Genomic DNA, 24418 nt, shown 5'->3' on the forward strand with positions numbered 1-24418 from the left:
TCAAGGTCTCGATGCCCACTCCTCCTCCAGGCCCCAGGGGACCTCGGGCCGCCCCGGGTGTCCGGACGATGTTGTGCGCCATCCGCAGTAGGGACCCCCTCTGAGTCTTCCCAGGCTCAAAATCCGGATAGTGGGTGCCCAGAGGCGATGTCTGCGTCCCGGCCCCTCTACCACTCGAGGTCCCGGCTGCCAAGTCATGACCAGGCCTCAGTGAGATGTCGATTTGCGCCCAGCCCCAGGGCACAGCTTGACGTCCGCCCGGTTGGGATCGTATGTCGGACACCTTCTCCTTGGATAATCGTGTGATCGCGCTCAGGATGAATGCGGCGGATAGACGGGGAGTTAAAGGGATCGGCGGAGCTCCGCTAAGCTGCGGCCATCGCACTTTGCTGCTTGGTCACTCCCCCATGTGGGGCACTGTTAACTGCTCCGTACATATGGCACACTGTGAACTGCTCTGAGTATGTGGCGCACTTCAAACTGCTCTGAGAATGTGGGGCACTGTGAACTGCTCTGAGTATGTGACGCACTTTGAACTGCTCTGAGAATGTGGGGCACTGTGAACTGCTCTGAGTATGTGACGCACTTTGAACTGCTCTGAGAATGTGGGGCACTGTGAACTGCTCTGGGCATGTGGTGTACTGTTGGGATGATGGGCATGTGGCGCCCAGTGATCTGCTCTGGACATGTGGTGCAATGTTAACTGCTCTGGGCATGTGGCGCACTGTGAACTGCTCCGGGCATGTGGCGCCCTGTGAACTGCTCTGGGCATGTGGCACCTTGTGAACTGGTCCGGGCATGTGGCGACTTGTGAACTGCTCCGGGCATGTGGCGCACTGTGAACTGCTCTGGGCATGTTTTCGCACTGTGAACTGCTCTGGGCATGTGGCGCACTGTGAACTGCTCTGGGCATGTGGCGCACTGTGAACTGCTCTGAGCAATTGGTGCCCTGTGAACTGCTCTGAGCAATTGGTGCCCTGTGAACTGCTCTGAGCAATTGGTGCCCTGTGAACTGCTCGGAGCATTTGGCGCACTGTGAACTGCTCTGGGCATGTGGCGCACTGTGAACTGCTCTGGGCATGTGGCGCACTGTGAACTGCTCTGGGCATGTGGCGCATTGTGAACTGCTCTAGGCATGTGGCGCACTTAGAACGGCTCTGAGAATGTGGGGCACTGTGAACTGCTCTGGGCATGTGGTGTACTGTTGGGATGACGGGCATGTAGCGCCCTATGAACTGCTCTGGACTTGTGGCGCAATGTTAACTGCTCTGGGCATGTGGCGTACTGTGAACTGCTCCGGGCATGTGGCGCCCAGTGAACTGCTCCGGGCATGTGGCGCCTTGTGAACTGGTCCGGGCATGTGGCGCCTTGTGAACTGCACCGGGCATGTGGCGCACTGTGAACTGCTCTGGGCATGTGGCGCACTGTGAACTGCTCTGGGCATGTGTCGCACTGTGAACTGCTCTGGGCATGTGGCGCACTGTGAACTGCTCTGAGCAATTGGTGCCCTGTGAACTACTCTGAGCATTTGGCGCACTGTGAACTGCTCTGGGCATGTGGCGCACTGTGAACTGCTCTGGGCATGTGGTGCCCTGTGAACTGCTCTGGGCATGTGGTGCCCTGTGAACTGCTCTGGGCATGTGGTGCCCTGTGAACTGCTCTGGGCATGTGGCGCACTGTGAAATGCTCTGGGCATGTGGCGCACTGTGAACTGCTCTGGGCATGTGGCGCACTGTGAACTGCTCTGGGCATGTGGCGCACTGTGAACTGCCCTGGGCATGTGGTGCATTGTGAACTGCTCTGGGCATGTGGCGCACTGTGAACTGCTCTGGGCATGTGGCGCACTGTGAACTGCCCTGGGCATGTGGTGCATTGTGAACTGCTCAGGGCATGTGGCGCACTTCGAACGGCTCTGGGCATGTGGTGCACTGTGAAATGCTCTGGGCATGTGGCGCACTGTGAACTGCTCTGGGCATGTGGCGCACTGTGAACTGCCCTGGGCATGTGGTGCATTGTGAACTGCTCTGGGCATGTGGCGCACTTCGAACGGCTCTGAGAATGTGGGGCACTGTGAACTGCTCTGGGCATGTGGTGTACTGTTGGGATGATGGGCATGTGGCGCCCAGTGAACTGATCTGGACATGTGGTGCAATGTTAACTGCTCTGGGCATGTGGCGCACTGTGAACTGCTCCGGGCATGTGGCGCACTGTGAACTGCTCTGGGCATGTGGCGCCTTGTGAACTGCTCCGGGCATGTGGCGCTCAGTGAACTGCTCTGGGTATGTGGCGCACTCTGAACTGCTCTGGGCTTGTGGCACATAGTGAACTGCTCTGAGCAATTGGCGCCCTGTGAACTGCTCTGGGCATGTGGTGCCCTGTGAACTGCTCTGGGCATGTGGTGCCCTGTGAACTGCTCTGGGCATGTGGTGCCCTGTGAACTGCTCTGGGCATGTGGTGCCCTGTGAACTGCTCTGGGCATGTGGTGCCCTGTGAACTGCTCCGGGCATGTGGTGCCCTGTAAACTGCTCTGGGCATGTGGTGCCCTGTAAACTGCTCTGGGCATGTGGTGCCCTGTGAACTGCTCTGGGCATGTGGCGCCCTGTGAACTGCTCCGGGCATGTGGCGCCCTGTGAACTGCTCCGGGCATGTGGTGCACTGTTGGGATGACGGGCATGTAGCGCCCTATGAACTGCTCTGGACTTGTGGCGCCCTGGGAACTGCTCTGGACTTGTGGCGCCCTGTGAACTGCTCTGGACATGTGGCGCCCTGTCAACTGCTCTGGACATGTGGCGCCCTGTGAACTGCTCTGGACATGTGGCGCCCTGTGAACTGCTCTGGACATGTGGCGCCCTGTGAACTGCTCTGGACATGTGGCGCCCTGTGAACTGCTCTGGACATGTGGCGCCCTGTGAACTGCTCTGGACATGTGGCGCCCTGTGAACTGCTCTGGACATGCGGCGCCCTGTGAACTGCTCTGGACATGCGGCGCCCTGTGAACTGCTCTGGACATGCGGCGCCCTGTGAACTGCTCTGGACATGTGGCGCCCTGTGAACTGCTCTGGACATGTGGCGCCCTGTGAACTGCTCTGGGCATGTGGGGCCCTGTGAGCTGCTCCAGGTATGTGGGGCCCTGTGAACTGCTCCAGGCATGTGGTGCACTGTTAGGAGGACGGGCTGGCAGTCCTGGTCGTATGTTATGTTATGTTATTGTGATTTTTATAGCGCACAGATGCCCCAGCAAAGGGGCGTCCCGGCGCTTTTGACTGGCAGAAGTAAAAAACCAATACATAACTGAACAGAAAGCAAAAAGGAATAGCCCGAGGGCGCTCTTATGGGCCAGGAGGGAAGAGGAATGTTTTGATGGCCCTCCTGAAAGCAGACAAATCCTCTAGGGCACGGATATGAGCTGGTAGTGAGTTCCAGAGCTTGGCCGCGAGGTAACGTAAAGACCGACCTCCGGCCCGAGAACGTTTGAACCGTGGAACTGTGGCCAGATTTTGACCCAATGACCTCAAAGAGCGGAAGGGAACATATGTGGTAAGAAGATGCGCCAAGATCTGGGGGGAAGACAGCTTAGGAATTTTAAAAGAAAGACAAAGAGTCTTAAACTCGATCCTTTGAGCCATGGGGAGCCAATGGAGCTTATGAATGGTTGCTTTAGCCGAGCAGAACCTAGGTAAGCCCACCAGGGCTCTGGCCGCAGCGTTCTGAACACGTTGCATCCGGATGACTTCCGCCTGATTGGCCCCCAGCAGGAGTGAACTCGCATAATCTAATGCGAGAGTGTAGTGGCCTGGATTATCAACTGTCTGGTCGGGGGATCAAAAAATTTCAGGACTGGCCTAAGCTCACGCAATATACAGAAACAGGTAGCAGCTACTTTTTTGGTGTGTCCGTAAAAACTGAGGGCGGGATCTAACCAGACACCCAAATTTTTCACCTCAGACACCGGGATGGGAGTTGGACCTAGCTCTGAATGCCACCACTGATCGCCCCAGAGGTTGCTGTGTTTGCCCACGATTACAACCTCTGTTTTCTTCGCATTAAGCTGCAAGCAGTTTGCCGTCATCCAGCCAGCCACTCCTGTCAGGCCATCCCTGAACCTAGAGGCCCCGGAGACTGCATCCCCTTTAGGGGCCACCGCCAGCTGCGTGTCGTCAGCATAGGATACCATATTCAGGCCCCACTGCTTGGCGACTGCAGCCAGCGGCTGCACATACAGGTTGAACAGCGTGGGGCTAAGTGCCGACCCCTGAGGTACTTCCTGCTCAATGGAATAGGGCTTGGACTCAAATGGAGGTATAGCGACCCGGAATGTGCAATCTGCTAGGAATGACCGAAACCAATCCAATGCCCGCCCAGAGACACCTGCTTCTCCCAGACGACGCAGCAGTATCACGTGTGAAACCGTGTCAGACACGGCACTGAGGTCAAGTAACACCAGTGCCGCAGTCTGACCGGAATCCAACACGGAACGCAGATGTTCCGTCATAGCAAGGAGAGCCGTCTCGGTGCTATGACCTGCCCGAAACCCGTTCTGACAGGGGTCCAGGATATTGGCGGTTTGGAGGTGTTTAGACAGGGTCTCATTCACATGAGCCTCAGCGACCTTAGCGGCCCATGGGAGAAGAGAGATTGGGCGATAATTCTCCAATTTAAGCGGGTCCAGCGCAGGTTTCTTCAAGATAGGCGTGACATAGGCTTGTTTCCATTTGGTGGGTACTATGCCAGAAGAGAACGAGAGATTGATAAGGTCGCGGACAGCGGGAAGGCACACAGCAGCCGACTCTCTCAACTGCACAGGTCTAAGCGGATCCGCCGGAGACCCAGATTTAACTTTCGCCGCCAGCCTGTCCAACTCCACCTCAGAAATGCCAGGAAGTACAGATAGAACCACGTTAGTGATAGAGTTGGGCCTCTGGTCCTCACTCTGGAGGACGGCGCTAGGGAAGGAGCGATAGATGGTCTGCACCTTTTCCAGGAAAAAGGTAGCAAGTTCTTCACAGTGAGACTCTGAGCAGATCTCAGCTGCTGGGGCTCTTTAGGCAGTCAAGTTTTTAAGTCTTTATGCTCTGTGTAATGTTCCAGTGTGTAGCAGAGGTTTAAGTTCATGTTTGCCTTTACAGTTTCTGCCTGTGTTGTAGCAGAGGCACTATGTTGCTTTCTTGTCAGCTTTTGCTTTGGATCACTGCTTTTCCCTCAGTTGCTTTCTGTTTCATTTCCCTTCTGGCAGAGATTGCTTTGTTCTTGTGTGTTTGGTGATGTCGCTCATCTGATTGCATGTTAGGCTATGTTTTGCGGCTCCATGTAAATATGTTTCTCCTACCATGATTCTTTGTTTCTGACCATCCATATTGCCTGCTGCTTTTAAGTGCCACGTTATGATATTTTCTGTTTCTTTTTTTCTCACGTTGCCTTTTCAATATCTTTCTATAACAAGTTGCTTCATTGTGACTTTTCAAACTTCTTGCCCCCCCTGTATAAATCCTTCATGTAATATTGCTTTGAAGTTGTCACTGGTAAGGCGATGGAGCCCCTCGGTGTCCTTAGCCTGCCTTGCAATCAACTACAGGGGGTCACAGAATGTTCTTAGTACAATAAAGAGGTCTGTCTGGGGTATGCTAGGTGTGTGAAGTCTAGACACTTGAGAAGCCAGGTCTGCCCCCAGACTGGGGCATCATGTCCTGTACCGACAGACAATAGACTAAGGAGCAGCCACTGGCTGGGGTGTGAGGCTGGGCTCTGCAGGATCAGGAGAGCCATCTAGTGACCTCCGGCTTTCCCAGAAAGATCTTTGTAGATCTCTCCTAGCGACGTAGTGCATGCGCTGCTTGCCGTGGCGAGATGTTTCGTCGTGGCTTTTTCGGCTGAAGGGGGGACGTGCTATGCACGCGCCCGGACAGGCGATGTGCACGTTCACGGCTCCGGCTGGCTCGGACGCACTGCTCTCCTCCCCTCTCGCGCTGTGCACGCACCCGGACAGGCGATGTGCACGTTCACGGCTTGGCCGGCTCAGGCACACTGGTGACAATGGATAGGATTTCTTGAAGCCTACTTTGCTCGTCAAAATCACCTTTGCTACTGCAGGTAGACATAACAAGACATGGAGTCTAGTGTGTCTACCAGAGCCAGAGTCTCCCGGGAAACCGGAACAGCAGGTTATTGTGGAGGTGTTGGAGGTCCTCGCAAAGGCCGCCGGGACATACTTTTTTCGAGAAGTACTGGTAGTGAGATTTTAAATACAGAGCCAGAACAACTGTCAGACTAGAGTGAGAGTTCTCCATTGAGGCTCACACATCACTGGAGAGCCCATTACCTAGATTGGCGTGTAACATGTTCCAGTGTACTACTCACTGCAAGCATCAGACAGACTTCCTTGAGGGCAGTGTGTGATGCACTAGGCGTTCTGAAGAGGATATGCAGCTTTGACATCAAGATTCCACTTCTGTACTTCATGTTCGAAGGGGCCACGCAGATGGTATTCAATCGAGTAACACTTAAGGAAATGCAATGTGTGTGTTCCTTTGGGACGAAGATGTTTGTTATCTATAAATGGTGATAGGCACACCTTTTACAACATACTAGGTGTGTGTGGCGGGGTAGGAGAAAGGGACCGGAGACTGAATCGAGATAAATATGGTTTTATTTTTATAAAGGACTTCTTTTTCTTGGCAGATAGTCTTTCCCGTGAAAAGCTAGCAGGGTCCGTTGGTGCAGCTGTGTTCGGGGGTCTTCTCCTGATGGCCACTTCTTTCGTATGTCGCACTCTGGTCTGCTTTGGCTGAGCTTCTCGCCCGTAGGACATGCAGGAGAGAAAGGATAGGGGGGCCGTTAGGCAACAGTCCTCTATATACACAGCCCAAGGGGAACCTGGGGAGTGAGGGATCACCGCTGTTTGGGTGTATACACAAAGTGTATATACAAAATGAACGACGGTGCACAACGGTGTGGGAGGTGTGGTATAGGATAAGGGAGGGGAGAGGAACAGAAGGATTCCGAGGAAGTGCTGCGACGTATATACAACAAGTGACTCACTGGCGCTGTATCTATATACAACATCAAGCACTATCGCTTAGTGGACTCTCCCCGCCTCCCCACCCAGCTCGACACACGCTGCAGTACCTGAGTGAGCCACACCCCTCTAGGAGTGTGGTTGGGCGAATCGTGGGGGCGTTGGCCTCCAGGCGGTTCAGCTTCTCCCGTTCGTCGGGCTCCACAGTTGGTTTCTCGTTCCGCTATTCTCCTCAATCGTTCCCCAAACTCCACACAAACTTCCTCCTCGGTGTCATCACACGCAGAGTCTTGTGCTTCCTTCTTTTTGTCCAATCCGGTTGGACCTGCGTCATCCTGGGGCGAGGCTTCAAACTCTAAGTATGCCCAATTAAAGGAGCAGTCCTCTTCCGGGTCGACTTGAGTTTTCTAAAGTTGTTCCGTGTCAGTGTTCCACTCGCTCTGGGGTAGGTGGAGAGAGGGGAGATTTGCAGAGTCAGTGCCCCACCATTCTGTTGTTGGGGAGTGATTTTCTTTGAATTGGGTCCTCCCCTGCTACAAACCTCTTCCTGGGTTCTCCCGATCGGGGAGAAAAGGAAATCGGGACAGGAAATCAGAATTACCATCTTCTTTGCCTTTCTTGTGCCTAACGATCAATGAATAGGGCTGTAAAAACAAAAACCACCTAAGTATTCTGGGATTTTGTGATTTGTTCCTGTACATCCACTGTAGTGAAGCGTGGTCAGTATAGAGGATAAAAGGTTTTCCTTCCACAGCCCATCTTATGGCCAAACACTCTCTTTCGATAGTAGGGTACCGGGTTTCGCGGGGGTGCAACTTCCTACTTATGTAGAGTATTGGGTGTTCCAAATCATCGGGACCTATCTGAGAAAGCACGGCCCCTATGCCAGTATCTGAGGCATCAGTGGCTAGGAAGGGTTTGTCAAAATTTGGGGATATGAGTACTGGACTAGTGGTAATGGCCTGTTTTAAGTTTTTAAACGCCTGTCTGGCAGGCGCAGGGGGGTGTTGGAGCTCAGTGTTGCGGGTGTTTTTTTGTAGAAGATAAGTGAGGGGACTAGCTGTTTCAGCAAAGTTAGGCAGAAATCTTCTGTAATATCCGATTAACCCCAAACAGGCTCTTAATTCCTTTTTGGAGGCGGGGAAAGGGGTATTTACTATTGCCTTTACCTTTTCTTCTTGGGGCGCAATGACTCCATCTCCCAACATGAATCCAAGGTATTTCACTTTGGAGAAGGCTGCCCTTGACTTATTGGCGTATATATGCAGGCCTGCTGTTTTCAGAGCTGCTAAAATGTCTTGGATATGGTTTATATGTTCGGGCCATGAGGTGCTGAAAATATCGATATCATTGAGATATACTGAACAAAACTTTTTATAAGGCCGGAATATTTCATTCATCAACCTCTGGAAGGTTGCCGGCGCGCCATGGAGCCCGAACGGCAAGACGTTAAACTCGTAGAGTCCCTCGTCGGTGGAAAATGCTGTCTTACACTTGTCTTCTTCCCGAAGGGGCACTTGCCAGTAACCCTTCGTTAGGTCTAGTGTTGTTATGAAACGCGCATCTCCGATTCTTTCGATCAATTCATCGACCCTGGGTATTGGGTATGCATCACTGGAGGATATAGCATTCAAGGAGCGAAAGTCCATGCAGAACCTTGTAGTGCCATCGGGTTTTGGTTTGGGTCCCTAACCCCTCTCTGACCGATTTTCACGATTTGAAGAACCGTCTCGAAATTCAATTTTACTCCGCATTACACCCAAGGCGACTGCCATATAGCGGTACATACTCTGTTTCACCATAGCAAAGATTGATTTCTTGCCACCAGCGTTTGTTACCCTGCATATCCGTCAGAAGGGTTCAAGTTTGTACGTCCAGGGGGTCTTTTTACCAGCAATGAATTGTTTGGTCCTGATGATGGTCTTCTCGACGACAGCAATATAGACCGAAACGTCGACAACCTCATCTCCATCATCGTTTCTTTGGAACACACCTACAACCACTGTTAATTAATTATTCTGGTTGTTTGTTGCAATTTTCCGGAGTTGATGTTAAGCTCTAAACTGATGTGTTTAAGTTGCTCATACCTCTGTTCACAACTTCTTTGCTCAAATTAATTTTTCCTTGTCTCCCGATACATTTTTGTGTTAATTACATTTCTCAAAACGTATAAAATGTTCTATGAATCCAGGTTTACTCTCTCCGTGTATCTTTAATTCTCCTCCTTCCAGAGATTTATTCCATTAGTTTAGATTGTTCCCTTCATGTGATATCCTGCTGATACACTGGAGTGCGATAACTTCCATACGACTCCCAACTAAGTGCATTTTGTTTTCCTAGAATCAAGTCCCTTGTAGCATTCCCTTGACCTCAAAGATAAACTGCCCAAGCCTACAAGGGAAAATTGGGTTCCCCCTGCCTGTTCAGCGACGTATATACAACAAGTGACCCACTGGCGCTGTATCTGTATACAACAACAAGCACTCTCGCTTAGCGGACTCTCCCCGCCTCCCCACCCAGCTCGACACATGCTGCCGTACCTGAGTGAGCCACATCCCTCCGGGAGTGTGGCTGAGCGAATCGTGGGGGCGTTGGCCTCCAGGCGATTCAGCTTCTCCCGTTCGTCGTGCTCCGCAGTCGGTTTCTCGTTCATCTCTTCTCCTCACTCGTTCCTCGAACTCCACACGAACTTCCTCCTCGGTGTCGTCACACTCCGAGTCTTGTGCTTCCTCCTTTTTGTCCAATCCGGTTGGATCTGCGTCATCCAGGGGCGAGGCTTCGAACTCTGAGTATGCCCAATTAAAGGAGCCGTCCTCTTCCGCGTCGATTTTAGTTTTCCGAAGTTGTTCCGTGTTCCACTCGCTCTGGGGTAGGTGGAGAGAGGGGAGAATTGCAGAGTCAGCGACCCACCATTCCGTTGTTGGGGAGTGATTTTCTTCGAGTCTGGTCCTCCTGCTACAGTGTTCCTTCACATTCTAAGGGTCATCCAGTAGTGATAGGCATGACAGTGAGTCTTACATTTCTGTTGTTTGTTTACCAAATTAACCATGAGTGTCACTCTTCGTGAGGAACTCTGTGGTGATCCTTAATTGTTCAGGTGTCATTCTACAGTGATAGGCACATTAGTAAGAGAATGGGTAATTGGATCATGATTAAGGCCCCAGTTGGCACCAGATTGCAGTCTAGGTTTACTGTTCTGAGAACAGTGGTGAAATTATTGAATAATACTATGACAGCAGTCAATATTTTGAACATCCCTAAGAAAGGAGCCATAGGTGGGAAAGATATTCCTGGAAATAACAAAAGTTCAGCGTTTCCTTTGCTAGTACACCAGTTTCCAGAGGACGTGGGTTGTGGCAGTAAAATTATGCTGTTGGACTGTTGTCCCATGAGAATCTGAGGGACTTCAGAAACAAGCTTATTTAGAGGACTATGCGGCACATGCATCAAGGTAAGTATTTGCGATTCCTTAATAGCGATTATTAAGTAATCGCTCTTAAGGAATCACAATTGCCTATGCATGTAGGTTTTGCTTTAAAAATAGTGATTCCTACACATTTCCTATTAGCGAATCGCAAATTGTGATTCACTAATAGGGAATGCTGTCCAATTCCTTCCTATAGGCCTAGAGGCCCATCGGAATGCATGGGAAACCATTTGTAATTTTCGGTTACGAATGCAATTTCAAGGGTGCTAGGGGGGGCAAAAGGCCACCCTGATGCACCCCTAAAATTGACATGTGTATACATGTGGCGCGCACATATGCCCCAAGGGCATGTGTGGTGCGCACCACATGGCACTTAAAAAAATGCATTTTTTTGCATTTTTCTAAGGAATTGCAAATTACGACCAACTTGAAGTTTGTGGTAATTTGCAATTCCTTAATGCAAAGTCTCAATTTGAGATTGCTTCTTGCATTGCAGTTAGGGAATCACAAATTGCGATTCCCTAACTGCATTCACAAAATAGTTAAACGCAAATTTTGCGATTACCTATTTTGCAAAATGCTTTGGGCTTTATGCATCCCAAATGGATAATTACCGGTCGCAAAGGGGCCGATTCTGCGAATCGACTCGTTTGCGACAGGTAATTAACTCAATGCATGGGCCCCTATGTATTGGTCTGCCCCCCCACAGCGCGCTACCACACCAGGGCTAAGGAGTGCTCGAACCGGCACCACCGGCAGCAACGCGGTAAAACCGCAATACAGACCCTCAACAGGGCGTAAGAGTGACAAAAGCACTGAAATGGGGCTACAGACCCGGATTCACCGAGCGTCACTGAGGGGGCACGAGGGCAAGGCTCCGCGTCCGTTGGATTCCTCAGCGTGGCTCCTCTGAAGAGAAACCGCGCGAAAGAACGAGACGCCGCAGTGCCCTCTAGCGGCTGATACACGCCACGGAACCACAACGGGAAAATGGTCGCGAAAGGTGCGGAAAAACCGCCCCCGCGACGTTCTCGGGACTCTGTGAAGAAAAACAGCCACAACGCTGACACAGACCCCGAAAGAGCAATCAAGAAAAAACCCAAAAGTGAGGTTAACACCACAATAACCCAAGAGCAAAGAGAAAACACTTAACTGGCTGCGGGAGCAGCGAAGAAAGAGGGAAGAACAGAGAGAGGGGACTGCTTATATAAGGATAATGGACACTGTGAAAGGACTACCCTCGGATCCTTACAAGTTGGAGTGCTGGGACTTGAAGTTAAAGTCTGGGACATTTGCACTATGTTGATTTTATTTGATGTTTTTTCTTCCTTTTATTGAAACCGATGATGATGTTCCAATAAGAGCTTTTCTTGGCGGCTGTGCGTTTTGTGTTTTAATAAATGGCGGAGAAAGAAAAGCATAATCTGAGCCTCCGGTCCTGCCATAGAATTGCAAATTACGACCAACTTGAAGTTTGTGGTAATTTGCGATTCCTTAATGCAAAGTCTCAATTTGAGATTGCTTCTTGCATTGCATTTAGGGAATCACAAATTGCGATTCCCTAACTGCATTCACAAAATAGTTAAACGCAAATTTTGCGATTACCTATTTTGCAAAATGCTTTGGGCTTTATGCATCCCAAATGGATAATTACCGGTCGCAAAGGGGCCGATTCTGCGAATCGACTCATTTGCGACAGGTAATTAACTCAATGCATGGGCCCCTTTGTATTTTACTCTGACCCACAACTCTAACACCACACAATTCCACAACTAACAATTCGAATACAACCAATATAATTCCACTCCACTCCAAACCAAAGCACATAGGTAAAAAACATTATCGTTTACAACCCCAATACGTCTGACTCTCCCAAATGAGACCTATTGCATTGCAAATGCTTGTTTAACTTTAGGTCCTGAGGCTCTGACGCAGACGAGACCAATTCCACTGAAGCTGGAGGTTGAAACGGGAAACACACTCGTATCCAGGGACAGGAACCAAACCTTTATGAACATTCTGCAAGTTAGTTTGAGGCCTTGCAGGATTCATCTATAACATGATGTACTGTAGTTCGTAACACCTGTATTTATTAGCTGGGTGACCCTTGAGAACAGCATCGTCAGCACAGGTCTTATCTGGGCCATTTACCCCAATATTAATAACAGCCAGTTCTCACTCAGTGCTGACAGACCAGCCTTACAGACACGTCATATCTAGAGCTTTCACACAATTGGGCCGGACTGGAAACCTCAGACTGGTGCCTGTAATAATGACCTGGGGATGATGTAGAAAGTGACATAGATGCCAGCAGCCTCTCATAACAAGCATTGGCAAAGCCAGCAGATCTCGCCTATGCAAGAGCTATTGGCTTTGCCAATGTGTTTTAGCCATATTGTACAGCAGTGTGTCTGCTATTTAGCATGGCTAAAAGTTAGTGGTGTATAGGAGAGTGCATTGGAGGGTCGTAGAGTGGAATGGCAAAGAGTGGAGTGGCATAGTGTTGTATATTGGAATAGCATAGAGTAGAGTCGTGTGATGTACAGTGGAGTGGCGTTGAGTAAAATAGACTGGTGTAGAATGCATTGGCATATAGTGTTGCAGAGTAAAGTGGTGAGGAGAGCAGCGGCGTAGAGTGCAGCGGCATAGAATTCAGCAGTGTACAATGTAGTGTCATAGAATTCAGTCGCATAGATTAGAGTGTTGGATAGTAGACTGCAGTGGCACAGAAATGAGTGGTGCAGAGTACAGTGTCATAGAATGCAGTGGTGTAGAGTGCTGCCGAGTAGAGTATATTGTTGTAGAGTGCAATGGCATACAGTGCAGTGTCGGAGTGGAGTGCAGCAGATGGAAGAGACGTAGACAAGAGTAATGCAGAGTAGAGTGGTATAAAGTCCAGTGGTGTAGAGTGCAGTGTTGCATAGTAGAGTGCAGTGGTGCAGAGTAGAGTGGTGCAGAATAGAGTAGAGTGCAATGGCAAAGAGTTGGTTACAGTGGAGTGGCATAACGTTGAGTGGACTGGTGTTGCGTGCATTGACATGGTGTTGCAGAGTATAGTGGCATAGAGTGCAGCGGCATAGAATTTAGTGGCTTACAGTGCAGTGTTGTTAATGCAGTGGCATAGATTAGAGTGGCGCATAGTGAGGGCAGAGGCTTAGAGTGCAGTGACAGAGTGGTACAAAGTAGAGTGGTGCATAGTATTGTGGCATAGAATGTAGAGGGCAGAGTAGAGTGGCATAAAGTGCAGTGGTGTAGAGTGGTGCAGAGTGGTGCAGAGTTGCGTGGCATAAATTTCTCCAGTTCAAACAATCAAATCTTACGGCTTCAGTCGATTCAGTGTTTACCTTCATACCACTCGGGTACAACCTAACAAACTGTACATTTCCAAATCAGCTGCATATAATATGAAGTCAAGCCACTCCTCACTAACGAGCAGCTTAAAATAGTTGTGCATGTCTTTTTCATTGCCAAGCTAGATTTTGGAAAGGCAATACCTCACTCGTAACTCCAAGACAAGCAATCCTGCATTCTGTGGCAAGAGTATCTCATGAAAAGAAAACATATGTTAACCCCACAGCAGTTATCCATGACATTTGGAAAGTGGCTGATCATCCAAATCCTAATACAATATAAACTGTGCATCTTTGTCTACTAGTAGTTGCGTAACAATAATCCATAACATCTTGCTAAACTGCTCAATATCCCTGGATTATCCAGAGGTCTTTGAAATACTTTTTGAAGTAACTAAGGCCATCGTAGATAGCAAGCAATCTTTCCCTGTAGCAGCAGTACCAGTGTGGAAATGTCCAGCTACAGAGAACTAACTCCATCCTTGGCCTTCAAGAAACAACTCTAAGGTTTTCCTATCCTAACAGTTCTTCAGTCCTTAGTTCCTGCTGACTATATCTCTGATTCGTTGACTCAGGACATTTGTCCTCATTTTCCTGATACATGTTCTTATTGAGTAGTTTACATCTTAATGTGTTGTATCTTTCTCTTTGAGAACCCCTCTCCCTATTTGCCCCTCGCTTCATCTATTCTACACTTGGTGTGCAGTCTGTTCTTTAATTTTGCGTATCTCTATTCCAGAGGTTTGATGTAAAGTCTCAGTCGGCTATGCAGGTTTTTAAAATAAAATAATACACACCTGAGCCTTGTTAATGGCTTTCCTCTACATCTGCAAAACTGGTGGCAGCTGGCTGTTAGTTAATCTCAGGTCAATTTAATTCCCTTCCCTTTTCACACCCGTTACAGATACAGGCAACTCTGTTTTTGCACCAGCCTGGCACAGAGGGTTGAGGGGGTACCTTTGGTTCGTAGAGGGATTGCTTATATTGGTATAAATCTCCCCCTAAGACTGTAAATCCTATAGCTAATCCATCTGCCTTTATGAACAGGAGTGCTTTTGCCATGTCCATATTTGTCAGAATTCTTTTTTTAAATATATTTTTATTTCATGAGACGAGAATATAAAATTAATTAATTCCATTAAATTCACAGGGCAAATAACAATCTTTGTTAAAGGAACAAATGCATCGAACAATATAACAACATAACATCACGTTCCACCCGATCATAAGACATCATAAAAAAGACAGGGCATTCAATTATTAAGTCATCCCAGATATAAAGATAGGAAATCTATTCCCATCACTTTAGGATAGCGCTAGAGATGTATAAAGTCCAACCCAAATAAGATCATTGCCATGTGCAGCAAATCAGGTGCTGAACCACCTCCTTTAGGACTAGTTTCCCTGCTCGTTCGAGAGTAGTCGGCTATTGCCCTTCATATTAGGGGGTCGGGGTTACCCAATCATCGTGCCTTAAATAGCCAGTCAACCATTTGATCAAAGGGCACCAAATCTTTTTACCCCACCTCTTGCTCATTTACCCTTATAGTTGTAAAGAGATCTTTCTAAATAATAAATGCCCAACAGTTGCCCCAGCCATCCCTGGATAGTAGGAGGCTCTACACTTTACCACACCGTCAATTAATAGTAGAGCTACTGCCATTGATCTAAAAATTAAGTAGATCGGAGTCCGATCTCCTTCACATCGGTTATCACAACCGAGAAGCAGCATGTCCGAACTAATGTGTATCTCTTTCCCAAAAAGTTTCCTCCAGAATATCTCGATACCTTCCTTCAGAGGTTGTAATTTCTCACAACTATAAAACATAATTATCAGGTCGGCTGGACCTTTTCCACACCTAGGACACTTATCTTACCTTTTACCCCATCCAACCAACTTTCCTGGAGCAAAATACCTGTTTTATAGTGCTCGTCTCTCAAATTAGATGAAAGATTGTTCATTTCTAGTCCAATTTACATGTAGAAATCCACATCCCCCTTCCCTAACTTCCTTGCCCAGTTAGATTCAGCGTTCTCAAGATCATCCGGGGCTGTATTCATTAAAAGCTTTGACACCTATCTTATCTTACAGGCTGACCAGATTTGTGTGTCTATGGGGGGGGGATTCTTTCCAATGAAAACCTACCTGCATGACGTTTACTCTCAAACTCCCTCGCCTTTAGGTACATGGAAACAGAACAGGCAACTAGCCAAAAATGAGCATAGTTGGTCTGCAGAATTTAGGTCCCCTTTTTTATTGAGACTAGATTGTTCTCACTGCCTTGATCTCACTTGGTCCCCTCTTTGCTACCACGGTCAGCTCATTAAGAGCGAAAGACAAAGATGAGCTGTGCTGCATGGAGGTTCAGGACTGCGGGACCGATCAATAGAGGAATATGTCATCAAGTAAGTAAACCAACAGTTAACCTTGAACCGACATATCTATTTTACAGTGCACACATGTGCATGCACACACCACACACATGGAGACATGCATGCAGAAAAAGAAACGCACACTAATTCACAAATGCAGACAAAGAAAATGCAATCACAAGTTATTTTTTTTATCTGTTATTAAAGCAGAACCAAGAGCCTCATTACAAAATACACACACAAAAATGTTCACGTCATATTATTCTGAATCATAAATTCAACATATCGCAAAAAGTAAAAACACTATCCCGTCTAAAATTCCTAGAAGCCAGGCTTATCAAACCATGGCATATTAATTAGTGTAAGCCACATCCTTCTCTGTTCAAGCAGCCAAACTATGGAAATCTTTTCCCCAACATAAGATTCACCAACAACAACCTTCTCTTCAGAAACCACTCAAGAACTGGCTCTTCCCCACATTAGCACCATACGCAAACATAAATTTACAGCATATCCCTCTGTATATAAGCATTTATTTTCACTATAGGTATGCACCTATCTTTGTGTATTGCTTTGTATAAACATGTACAATAATTATGTTGATTAAAAAAAAAAGCATCTTTCGTCTACATGTACCTGCTTCCAATGTGCATCTATGTACCTTCCATGTACTTGGATCTGTGTGTCAGTTACTTTTCTCCTGAAAAAGCTTATCCAGTGCACTACCCTATTTCTCATCCTCTACCTCTATCAATATCTTTAATCTACATATACTTACCTCCTTTATGCATCTATATACTTTTCCATGTACTTATGAATCTATATATTTATCACTTTCTTCTAATTTGGCATTTCCATTGCACTACCCTAATTCTCAGCCAATACTTCTCTCAATATATCTTCTTGCCCAACTTTCTGACTCATCTCAAACTATTTCCACTACTCTTTTCAATGCACTACCCTATCTCTCACCCTATACATCTATCATTTATATCCTCTACATCCACACTCCTTTATCCCAAACCCCGTACCACTACTATGAACCCCAAAATAACCCTTTCTAGACTCTCTCCTACTCTACCCCTCCATGCATCATCTGACACCTTTTACTATACCAATCCCCAAAACAAACCTCTCTAAACTCGGACTATTACCCTCCAAAACCCCTTTTTACTCAACCAAAAGCCTCCTCCTACTGCTATGACCTAAAGAAAAATCCTTCACTCTCCTATCCCTCCACCATCCTTTTCAATCAAAATAAGACTAACATGGTCACTTCTCAAATTACATATTCCACTATAATAACTCACCACTAATCCTTTATGGGTTTAAGAGTATCTTGGTACTCGCCATAACGTGTTTCAACACCCCATCAGCGTTACCAGTGCTATATAAATGCAAACCTTTCTACCTTTTCTACTCTCCCCAACACTTCTCAATCCAAATAACTGACTAACATATCCACCACTCAAATTAATTTCTTGTTTCACCATACTAATTCAACACTAATCCTTATGGGTTCCAGAGTAGCGTGCTACTCTCCAAAAAGTGCTTCAAACCCCCATCAGGGGGCCTCTTCTATCCCGCCACCTACCCCTTTCTATCCAAATAACTGAATAACATATCCGTCACTCAAATAACTTCATATTTCACTATACTAATCTTTTATGGGTTCTGGAGTAGTGTGCTACTCACCCATCAAGGGTAACAGGTGCTATATGAAAGAATACCTTCCTTCCCTTCCTATCCCTCCGCTATCATTCTCACTCCAAATAACAGACTAACATGTCCCCCGCTCAAATTACTTTCATATTCCACCATACTAATTCATCACTAATCCTTTATGGGTTTCCGGAGTAGCGTGCTTCAACACCCCATCAGGGGTAACAAGCGCTGTATAAATACAAACCTTTTTTCCTCTTCTAGCCTTCTGCTATCATTCCAAATCCAAATAATTGACTAACCTATCCACCACTTAAAATGTACATGCATGTTTCACTATACTAATTCAACACTAATCCTCTATGGATCCCAGAGTAGCGTGCTACTCGCAGAAAAAAGCCTCGTCAGGGGTAGTAAGCGCTATGCAATGCAATTACAATACAATATAATTACAATTTAGTACAATGGCGTTGAGTGGTGCAGAGTAGAGGGGAGTAGAGTGCAGTGGTGTAGGGTGTGGTAGTACAGAGTAGAGTAGCATAAAGTTAATTGGAGTAGAGTGCAGTGTTGCAGAGTAGTGTGTAAGTGCAGCGGTGAAGAGTGGTATAGAGTGCAGTGGCGTAGACTATAGTGGTGCACAGTAGAGTGCAGTGACGCTGATTGGTGTATAGTGTAGTGGCCTAGAGTATATTGTTTCAGGGTAAAGTGGAGTGGTGCAGGGTAGAGCGCAGTGACATGGAGTAATGGTGCAAAGTGGTGTAGAGTACAGTGGCATAGCGTGTAGTTGTGCAGAGTAGATTTGTGTCACATACTCTGCATTGGCATTGAGTGTAGGGGCATAGAGTGGAGTAGCACAGTGTAGAGTCAATTAGCGTTGTGTATTGGCATAAAGTGAAGTGGCATAGAGTGAAGTGTGGCGTGGAGTTGTGCAGAGTAGACTGGAGTGGTTAAGCATGCAGTGTAGATTAGAGTGGCATAGAGTGCTTTGGTGTAGGGTGCAGTGGCCTACAATGGAGTAATGCAGAGTAGAGTGCGGTGGCATAGAGTGATGCAGAGTAAAGTGGCGTAGAGTGGAATTTGCATGGGGTGGTAGCACACTTCCATTACACACAGCACATCTTCAATTAAAATCACCATTATATTTGCGCAGACATACAGTTTCATTGATAAAAGTATACAATCCACAAATGATGATGTGTGGAAATGTCATCAATTTGTGTATTGGTTTGTTTTGATAGTTTTAAAATATTTGTTTCCACCACACTTCAGAATTGCCCAAAAATATACATCATTTGGGTTTTTGTAATTCTGAAATATCTGCACAGTTCATTTACACACATTGAAAAAAATGACATTGTACAACCTTCTTAAAGCACTCCCGGAGCCAGCATGATTGTCACATGAATCCTCTCACTTTAAAGTCAAAGCAAGAAAAGTAAACACCAAGCTGCCTGGAAGAGAGAGCCTGACATGTGACCTCTGTCTTTGAATGCACAGCAAATGTGACAAGATTAGAACAAGATTTTAAGCCCTGTTTACAGAAATCGAGCACTGGTGGATGAATACAGTAAATAGGGTTTGGACAAGGGAAGGGACAGGCTCATACTGGACAGCCTAAAACAAATGGAGCCAGCAAGCAAATGTGAGTAACCAAGCAAATGGTAAACAACTGGTTGAATTCATTCCCAGAGAAGCTTTACGAATGTCCCCAAGATGTCCTTAGCAAACCAGACAGCAGTGCTTTCTGGTAGGCTTCAAGCTTAAAAAAACAACCTCCAAAGACTTCAACCCAGCATGGAAATGCCTGGTGCATAGACAGGCAATCCGGGTCTGCACACACAGTACCCAGTACCTTTCCTAAAATACAGAATATCCAGCTACTTGAACGAAGTCACCCAGTTAACAGTTCATAATCGTCTGCAAATCCTCAGTATTCACAAGTCAGCCCATAACGCCTTACCTGCTGAGCACACACTCAATAAAAACACAGACTCTTAGAAAAACGAGGAAACATGAACCACTCCAAATTAGTAACTCACTGCACACCTGTGCAGACCAGCAATCCCGACAACCAACATCAGTCCACGGGAACACACACACATCAGCATATGACTAATAAATCACAAGAGACGTGCACCCAAATGCCGCACCATCTGCAACCAAAACATGCATCCGTCGAGCCCTCTCATTCACACACAGTGCTGATGAGTGCAACATACAAACTAAAAAACGCAGTTATTTTACATACCCAACAATTGCACACATGTACCGCGCAAAAACAACAATGTTCGCCAGGCACAAGTCCTATAAATAGAAGTGAGGGGACTAACCAAGTTAGGCAGCATGCAAGTGACATCACTACACATGGCATCACAGGAAGTGGTAGTCCAACCAATGACCTCACAGGAAGTGACATCACAAGAACTGACACCTCAGACATATGTTTACCAGTACTATCACAAGTACATTTGAGTTCATTGCAATATTTAACAAGTGAGTTTTTGCGTCCGGTTGTACCAAAAAAGTGACGCAACCCCAACACAAAATCTGGGACTCAAATTATACATTTATGTTTTTTAAAACTCTGCCACAAAGAAATTGGCAGTAAATATGTTCTGTTAATTGGTTGCAAAGTCTGCATTTGAAAACATCTTATGGAGATGCACCTTCTTCAGAGAATTTTGAATGGCCAGTAAATCTCAGGGATAAGAACAATGGTAAGATCACTCTGGCGGTTAATGCATTTGCTGGTGATATCTGTTTTTGGTCTAGACCCAGTTTTAAATCACAATAGCATAGAAGGTTACTGTGTCTCCTGGAAGCGCATCAGTAACACGCAGCTGTAACACGCAGATTACATATTTTTATTTTATTTAGCTAGGTAATTGGGTTACTGCTTTTAACATGAAGATACTTTTGTTACTAGCAGTTCATAAATTGTAATCAGAATGTAGCACAGTCAAGTCAAGTCAAGTCAAGTCAATAGATTTATATAGCGCGCTACATACCCAGAGGGTCTCAAGGCGCTTGAAGAAGGGTGGGGAGTTACTTGTCAAATATCCACGTTTTGAGTTGCTTTCTGAATGCTAGGTGGTTCTGAGTAAGGCGAAGGTGAGTGGGAAGTGAGTTCCAAGTTTTAGCTGCTAGGTAGGAGAAGGATCTACCTCCCATGGTGGTTTTGTTGATGCGAGGTACAGTGGCAAGGGCTTGGTTGGAGGATCGTAGCTGGCGGGAGGGGGTGTAGAAGGATAGTCGTGTGTTGAGGCATTCGGGTCCGATTTCGTAGAGTGCTTTGTGTGCGTGGGTTAGGAGCCGGAAAGTAATCCTCTTATTGACGGGGAGCCAGTGGAGGTTTTTCAGGTGATCAGAGATGTGTTCTTTACGCGGGATGTCTAATATGAGCCTGGCTGAGGCGTTCTGGATGCGTTGTAGTTTTTTCTGGAGTTTTGCGGGGGTGCCGGCGTAGAGGGTGTTTCCGTAGTCCAGTCGGCTCGTGACCAGAGCATGGGTGACTGTTTTTCTAGTTTCGGTAGGGATCCAGCGAAATGTTTTTTTGAGCATGCGAAGAATGTTGAAGCAAGATGAAGAAACGGCGTTGACTTGTCTGTTCATCGAGAGTGAGGAATCCAGGATGACGCCCAGGTTCCTTGCGTGGTCCGTCGGGATGGGTGCTTATCCAAGGGCCTCTGGCCACCAAGAGTCGTCCCAGGCGGAGGGGGAGGTACCTAAGATGAGGACTTCTGTTTTGTCTGAGTTCAGTTTCAGACGGCTGTGCTTCATCCATTCGGCTACTTCTTTCATTCCTTCGTGTAGGTTGGTTTTGGCCGTGTTAGGGTCTCTGGTGAGTGATAGGATCAGTTGAATGTCGTCGGCGTAGGAGATGATGTTGAGGTTATGTTGGCGTGCGATGGCCGCGAGGGGGCTCATGTAAACGTTGAAGAGGGTGGGACTGAGTGAGGACCCTTGGGGTACGCCGCAGATGACTTCAGTGGCCTCTGACTTGAATGGTGGAAGGCGGACTCTCTGGGTTCTTCCGGAGAGGAACGGGGTGATCCATTCCAGTGCTTTTCCTTGGATTCCGACGTTTCTTAGGCGTTGTAGAAGGGTGCTATGACAGACCGTGTCGAAGGCTGCGGAGAGGTCGAGGAGGATGAGGGCGACTGTGTCTCCATTGTCCAGTAGAGTTCGAATGTCATCTGTTGCTGCGATGAGGGCGGTTTCGGTGCTGTGCTTGGCTCGGAAGCTGGATTGTGAGGAGTCGAGGGATTTGTTGGTTTCGAGGAATGCGGCGAGCTGGTTGTGGACCGCTTTCTCGATGACCTTGGCCGGGAATGGAAGGAGTGAGATAGGGCGATAGTTTTTGAGTTCGGTGGGGTTAGCTGTGGGTTTCTTCAGGAGGGCGCTGAGTTCGGCATGTTTCCAGCTTTCCGGGAAGGTTGTGGAGTTGAGGGAGCAGTTGATGACGTCTCGGAGGTGCGGTGCAATAATGGAGTCTGCTTTGTTAAAGATGTGGTGAGGGCAAGGGTCTGTGGGGGATCCTGAGTGGATAGAGTTCATCAGACGGATGGTGTCCTCAGTGGAGATTGGCTTCCAGTCATTGAGGATGTTCAGGGGGGGTGGGGGTCCTGCAGGGGATTGGGTGGGTTGGTCTCCGGGTTGGTTGTCGAAGCTGTTGTGGATGTCTGCAATTTTGTTGTGGAAGAATGAGGCTAGGGAGTCGCAGAGGGCTTGAGAGGGGGTGATGTCGTTGGAGTTGGCTGAGGGGTTGGTAAATTCCTTGACGATGTTGAATAATTCCTTGCTGTTGTGGGCGTTGTTATCTAGACGGTCCTTGAAAGCTGCTTTCTTGGCATTTCGGATTAGTTGGTGGTGTATGCGGGTGGCGTTTTTGAAGGCGTCCTTGGTGCTGGTGGTTGGGTCTTTTTTCCAGGCCTTCTCGAGGGAGAGACAGAGTTTCTTGGATTTCTTAAGGTCATTGTTGAACCAGGAGGCCTTCTTGCTGCCTAGTTTGATTTGTCGTTTTTTCTGTGTTGCTAGGATGTCGGCGCTGTTGGATAACAATTGGGTGAGGTTGGTGGCTGCTTGGTCTGGGTTTGAGGAGTGGGCGGGGGGGTTTTGAAGAAGCGATGAGATCATCTGGTCGATGGTGATTTTGTTCCTGTTTCTTTGCAGAGTGGGTTGGGGTGGTTGTTGGGTGTGGGCTTGTTGTAGGTGAAGTGAACGCAGCTGTGGTCAGTCCAAAGGAGAGCTGTGGTGTGGCTGAAGGAGACATGTTTGCTGGAGGTGAAGATAGGGTCGAGTGTGTGACCTGCGATGTGGGTGGAGGTAGTGACAAGTTGTTTAAGTCCGAGGTTTGCGAGGTTGTCCAAAAGGGTGGTGGTGTTGCGGTCGTTGTTCTTTTCAAGGTGAAAGTTGAGGTCTCCCAAAAGGATGTAGTCCTCGGAGGGGAGTGCGTGTGGAGTGATGAAGTCCGTGATGTCTTCACTAAATTGTGCGCGGGGTCCTGGTGGCCTGTAAAGGAGGGTGCCTCTGAGTGTGGTCTTGGGGTCGATGTGGATCTGGAAGTGAAGGTGTTCAGAGTTGGCGAGATTGACGTCTGAGCTGGTTGAGATGCGGATGGATTTCTTATGGACGATAGCGATGCCTCCTCCTGTGTGGCCGGTACGGTCCTTGCGAATGATCTTATAGCCTTCCAGGATGGCAATGGTGATGTCTGGGGCTGAAGAGGCATTCATCCATGTTTCTGTTAGGAAGGCGACGTCCGGAGAGATGGTGTCGAGTAGATTCCAGAGGTCAATGGTGTGTCTGTGGACCGAGCGGGTGTTGAGCAGGATGCATTGTAGGTGGTTGGGATCGGATATCTGTTGTGTGTTTGTAGATGAGGAGTTGTTCTTGGTGCCGTCGAACTTGCAGGAGTTGCAGGAAAAGGGTCCATGGGTGTGTCCAGGAGCGGCTTGGACGCAGATGGGGGAGCGGCCAGGGTTAAGGGCTAGGAGGGTGGTGGCATCGTAAGTAATGCGGGAGGGGTGGACATTACGAGGACCAGGGGCTCTGGCGCTGGTCCAGGCGCGGATGGGCGTAGACGGGCTTACCTTTGGCGCACCTTCGGCGTGGCCGTAGCGCGTGGACGCTGCGCGTGGGACCATCTGTATTAAATGGAAGGTGGAGGGGGGCGGAGCGTGGGAGGGTCAGCTGGGAGGCGGGATCGTGGAGGCGGGCCAGGGGATATCCCAACAACAAAATGGAGGGCAGAAATGAAAGTGAAAACAGCACAATGCACGCCAGCAAGCAGTCTAAGGCTCCTAGATATAACAAAATAATTCCGTTTAAAGCGCTATTCACCAAATAACCAGCCTTAAAAGCGTAATACAATACTGATGTTAGAGCGGAAAATACAGAGCGCTAAGCAAATGGGCACCCTAAGGTTTCCAAAGCGCTACAAGATGAACAGCTTCTAAGCGCAATTAAAGTGCAACAAGCTATTATACACGATGTTGTTTTCCCAAGTCTTCAAGCACAAAGCGCGATGCAAATGAGTAAGAAACAAAGTATCCAATGCGCTACACGAGCAAGAGCTTCAAAGCGCGATGCAAA

The 24418-nt window shown here is 47.8% G+C and overlaps 1 protein-coding gene across 4 annotated transcripts in view; it reads left to right on the forward strand.

Annotated features, from left to right (window-relative positions):
• The window catches only part of ERI3 (ERI1 exoribonuclease family member 3), a 1639940-nt gene that overhangs the window by 459735 nt on the left and 1155787 nt on the right, over nucleotides 1-24418 (forward strand). The window lies entirely within an intron of this gene.

The sequence above is a fragment of the Lissotriton vulgaris genome, chromosome 1_1 (genome assembly GCF_964263255.1).
Source record: "Lissotriton vulgaris chromosome 1_1, aLisVul1.2, whole genome shotgun sequence".
Lineage (NCBI taxonomy): Eukaryota > Metazoa > Chordata > Amphibia > Caudata > Salamandridae > Lissotriton > Lissotriton vulgaris.